Source organism: Zingiber officinale, chromosome 2A (assembly GCF_018446385.1).
Source record: "Zingiber officinale cultivar Zhangliang chromosome 2A, Zo_v1.1, whole genome shotgun sequence".
Classification (NCBI taxonomy): Eukaryota; Viridiplantae; Streptophyta; class Magnoliopsida; order Zingiberales; family Zingiberaceae; genus Zingiber; species Zingiber officinale.
The window spans coordinates 39,053,969-39,059,519 of record NC_055988.1 but is presented as its reverse complement, the minus strand read 5'-3'; the positions used below and the strand labels follow the sequence as shown (position 1 = coordinate 39,059,519).

The 5,551-nt window shown below is 37.5% G+C and overlaps 1 non-coding gene across 1 annotated transcript; it reads right to left on the bottom strand.

Moving 5' to 3' along the window:
* Positions 1–2,196: 2,196 nt before the first annotated feature.
* Positions 2,197–2,302, bottom strand: LOC122044613. Its single transcript, XR_006129644.1, has one exon. It is a non-coding gene; the product is annotated as a small nucleolar RNA R71 (small nucleolar RNA).
* Positions 2,303–5,551: the final 3,249 nt, after the last annotated feature.

Genomic DNA, 5,551 nt, shown 5'->3' with positions numbered 1-5,551 from the left:
TTTTATATAGATCTTGAAAAATCAAACACAAGAGGTTATCGGTTTTAGGTTATCGTTTTGTTATCGATTTTATTTTTTGATTTCATGTTTCGATATTGTGCTTCTATTGAGGTCTCTGTAGTTAAACCTAGTTTACTGTAAGAAGTTAAATATCCGATTTCTTTGAAAGGCTTTGTCTAGAAAGTGGTGGATGATCCTATACCCAAGAAGGCCTAGTGCCTCGCCATGTTTAACCTTGAAACTGATCTTTAAAATAGATATTTAATTAACTTCTGTAATATGATTTAACTTATGAAGAACACATTGATTAAACTTGGAGTAAAAATGTTAAGTATCGTTTCCAATCCAAGTTTAACTTCTGAAGGATAATTTGGATTAATAATGTTAAGCATCATTTGCAATCCAAATTTAACTTCAGTAGAGCACATGGGTAGCTAGGATAGTTCTATGCTTATATAAATTTTTGTACAAGGGAACTAGAACGGTATTCCTAGTAGCAACCAATAGGAGGAACCCTAGATCTTCCATCTTCGCTGATCCGTCCATCTCCAGAGCAAGGGTTGCAAGTAATAAGACCGACGACACATAGATAAGCATTCCTCTCTTCTCTATCTCTTGTTTTGGAGTGTGGATTGCTTAATTTCTTGTCTCTTATTTGTAAATCCTTTGCTATGGAGTAGATCTCTAGATCTAGGATGTAGGAAGTAGCTATGATGTGATTGTGAATGTATGAATTATATTTTTAGATATTTTCCTATGCAATGAAGTGTTTATATCATCATGTATGTGTATTGTGCCTTGTATGAGTTTGACGAAATATGTGTAAGGTAAATCCATGTAGATGTAGGGTTAGATCACCATGTAGAGGAAGAGCCTTGGAATGTAAAATCATGGGATCTTGTGACAGAAGGTATCCCTTACTTGCTACGGTAGTTCCTTGAAATGGGGATCAATTCTTGTTAGGAAGATTAATTAAAGTTTAGAGGATTCTCTAAATTAATGCTAGGAAGTGACTTGTGTAATCTAGGAACGTAGACCGTGGGCCCTTGTATAAGAAGGATGTTCTCTATAATCGAACTTCCTAAATTACCTCTTCTACTTAATTGTATTAATCTACTGTTAGAAAGTGATCTATGTAATCTAGGAAAGTGGACCGTGGGTCCTTGTGACAGAAGGATGTTCCCTATAATCAGACTTCCTAAATTACCTCTTCTACTTAATGGCGGTAGAACTTGGGTAAACTCTTCAGTGTGATCTTCGCGGGATAGTATCAGACTTTAGTTAGGACTCCTACACAAGTGTAAGCATGGAGTTAGGGAGATGAACAATGCATAGGGACATTAACTAGCATCACAACGAAACCGAAATCCTAGTATCTATCCATCCCAAAATCCAACTCTCCCTCTTTCTCTACTCTTTACATTCGCTCTTTTATTCACTCTCTATTTTCCAACCAATGTTACATTTGTCTAGATAATTCACCATGTGAAGTTAACTAGTGCTTAATCAATAGTCTCTGTGGGATCGATAATCTTTTATATTACTGATAACGTAACCGTGCACTTCCGGTGATGTAACAAGTTTTTGACACCGTTGTCGGGGACTGTTTCCGATTAACATTAGTTGATTAGCATATGACTTACTCTAGACATTTTTTTTTCTTTTGCCTTTTCTTTCTTGTTTTCATTATGCACTTTCTTTCTTGCAATTTAAATTCTGCATTTTTTTTCTTATTTTTCATATAGCATTTTATTTCTTGTCTTTATTTCTTTATTTTTATTTTTTCTCATAATTTTTTTCTTAGATATTCATGAGCACTAACATGTCAAGCAAGCCTTTGAGAGAATTTTCTGCACCTATTTCTGTAAGATTTTTTATCTCTGATTGTGCAACCTCATATTGAAGCAGAAAGTTTCCAACTAGACCCATAGTTAATTGTTATGATACAAGGTTACAAATTTGGAGGAGAAGTATCAGAAAACCCTTATCTGTACCTTGAGACATTTCTATAGCTTTGTGATATGGTGAACTGTGAAGGAGTGTTAGCGGATGCAGTTCGATTGATGACATTTCCTTTCAGTATCAAGGATAAAGCAAGGACTTGGTTATATTCTCTCCGTCCTCAAAGCATTACAAGTTGGAAACAATTGGAGCAGAAATTTCTGAATCATTTCTTCCCTCCAAGCAAAACAGTGTATATGATGAATTGCATTACAAATTTTGTTCAAACAGATGGAGAATCATTATTTGAAGTATGAGATAGATTCAAGAGTCTACAAAGACAATGCCCTCATCATGATTTGGAAAAATGGCCGACCTTGCACATATTTTATAGAAAAATTTCTTTCTCAGATAAATATTTATTGGATTCATCAGCTGGAGGTTCTTTTATGAATAAGAGTATGGATGAAGCATATACATTAATTAATCAAGTGGCATTGAACCTCTATGAATGGTCGAATAAAAGTTAGATGAAATCTCCTTCAAAAATTCAAGAAGTGTGATGTGCGTAAATATTATGATCATTTATACATGTTTTAACACACATTCACTTGCTTTATATGTATATATTCTTTGCATGATCGCCTCTTTTATCATGTACTCATCATATATACTCTTTGTTTGGATATCTTCTCTTTATTTAGTTTTGTGTTGGCAGGGACAACTTTTGAAGCAAAAACAATGATTATTGACATACCAGAACGAGCTAGAGAACACGGTCGTGCAACCTCGCACGACCATGTGGCCAAACAAAAGAGGAGCAGTGCACGACCATGCAACTCTTGCACGACTGTGCGGCCAACTAGAGGTAGATCAGAGCATGGCCATGTAAACTTGCATGGTCGTGCCCCTCACGACCGAAGCCAAGCAAGGAACGGCTGTGTCCCAGGAGCTGAGCATGAAGTTCATACAGCCGTGTAAATTGGCACGGTCATGCAGCGCGACTAGAGACAAGAAAGGGCACAACCGTGCCATATTGGCACGGCTGTGCCGCCGTTGTCGTGCCCTTGCCTATAAAAGGGGTTTAACCTTCTTCTCAAGGGGGAGAGCCAAGAGGCGAGCCATCAATAGGAGAATCACCTTGGTGTTATTCCATGCCGTCCAGGACCTCTGCCCAGCGATCTTTCATCACCACATCAACTCCAAAAGCAAAGGATTGGATCTGAAGATCACTCGTCGTCGTTGGATAAGCATACTTCTTCTTTCTCTCTTCTTGTTTGAGGATGCTTATTTACATTATGTCTTTGAGTTTTTCTCTGGCGTCTATGGAGTAGATTCCTTGTTCTAGGATGAGGGAGTAATTGTGGATTGGTTTTGATGTAATACTCATATTGATGCTTTATTTCATTGGATGATTTCGCTTGTTTTGTTTCGACTACTCGATCTCTATATCGTGTTAATTGATTGTGTAGGAATTGCCAACCTCGTAGAGGGAATATCTTAGATTATACACCTGAGGGGCACTAGTGACAGGGGTAACCCGTTCACGGACATCTAGGGTACTTCCTTGAAAGGAGAGGTAACTTTTTCACAAGGAAGTAAGAGACTAAACTAAGCTCCTTATTTCTATCCTTAATGACACCAATTAGAGTTGCGTTCTTGTGATTTACCGAGGCACCCTAGTGACAGGGGTTAACCGTAACATGATTTCATAGGGATCTTCTCTATTTGGTACTTAAGGATAATTGCTTTAGCTTCCGGTGAATGCATGTTAATGGACAATGAGTAAAGGATAGAATGTGATACGCCAATACCACCACAATGAAATCGAACTCCTAGGACTCTTTATAAACTAAGTAAATTACTTCTACTTTGCTAGTTCTCGTTTCTGCTTCCCAATCTCATTTCTTTAGATAACTTACAACCATCGATAGTTTAGCTAATCCAAAGTGATCCATCCCTAGTGCTTATAACCAGTTCTCGTGGGATCGATAATCTTTATTACTGATGATGAATCTGTGCACTTGTAGTTCGTAACAAGTTTTTGGCGTCGTTGTCGGGGACTGCGTCTATAACATTAGTGAAAGTCATATTAGATTAGACTAGACTTAGTTTCTTTTTCCTTTATCTTTCCTTTTTCTAATATTTTACATTTTAGAGATAAATAATTTTATTTTTGCTTTTCTTTATTTTTTTACATTTTTTATTAAAAATCCTATATATATATATATATAATATTATTTCACTCTCTTCTTTACTATATTCCGTATCTTGTTTTTGCATGCAAAGAGCTAATCTTTCAGGATAACTTCTACCGTTTGATCCAGAGATCGATAGGACTTTCCTGAGAAGAAGAAACCTACAGAAAGAATTTCAAGCCGCATAGGAATCTTCAGAGATGACTGACAAATTGTTAAAGGACTACGCAACACCTTATGCACGAGGGGTTCGGTCTAGCATCACTCGACTGCCAATCGAAGCCAATAATTTTGAAATCAAGCCTGCAGTAATCCACATGGTTTAGTAGAATCAATTTGGAGGAGGTCCGCACGACGATCCAAACCATCACTTAGAGCTTTTCTACAAGATTTGCAGTACTATGAAAGTGAATGGGGTCCCTCCAGAATCAGTAAGACTACTTCTTTTTGGATTCTCCCTGAAAGACAGAGCCAAGCAGTGGCTAAATTCTCTTCCAACAAATAGCATAACATCTTGGGAGCAGTGTGAGTAAAATTTTTTGGACAAGTTGTACCTGCTAAGCAAAACTTCCCACATGAGGAATTTGATTGTAAGCTTCAAACAGATAGAGTCAGAATTATTATTTGAAGCTTGGGACAGATTCAAAAGTATGCTGAGATAGTGCCCCCATCATGGCCTTGAGAAATGGTTGGTTCTACACACATTCTACAATGGATTCAACTATCACATGAAGGTATCCTTCGATTCTGCAGCAGGAGGAGCACTAATGAACAAGGGCCTTAATGAAGCTGAAGATATCATAGAGAATGTGGCACAGAACCACCATTAGTGGGCAATTGAAAGATCTGGTAGTTCTTTCTCAGGGAATCCAATTAAGGCGTCAGGAAAATTCGACGTAGATGCAGTCACACTCATATCTGCAAAGCTGAATGCCCTGACCAAGAAGTTTGAGGCCATGGGAAGCAACACAACTAATGCAATAGTTTGTGTTTGTGAAACTTGTGAAAGTACGGATCATGCTCAAGATACTTGCCCCCTAGGGCCAATACAGGCACAGATAAACCAACTTGAGCAATGTGATGCGATCGTCAGTTACAACCAGAAGTAAAACAATCCGTACTCCAACACATACAACCCTGAATGGAGGAACCCCCCAAATTTCTCATATCGGAATACTCAGGACCAAGGACCATCAAAACAAAGCTATAAACCTGGACAACAGAGCTACCCATTTGGACAACAGACTTATCTATTAGTATTAGCCCTAGTGTCAATTATGAGATGATTGTAATGGGCACATTTCTGTATCATATTTTATTATAAATAAAAGGCAAAGTTGATTATTATATTTATTTCAGTTCAGTACCAATTGAATAAATATAATAATGTCCTTGGGTAGTAGGTTCTTATC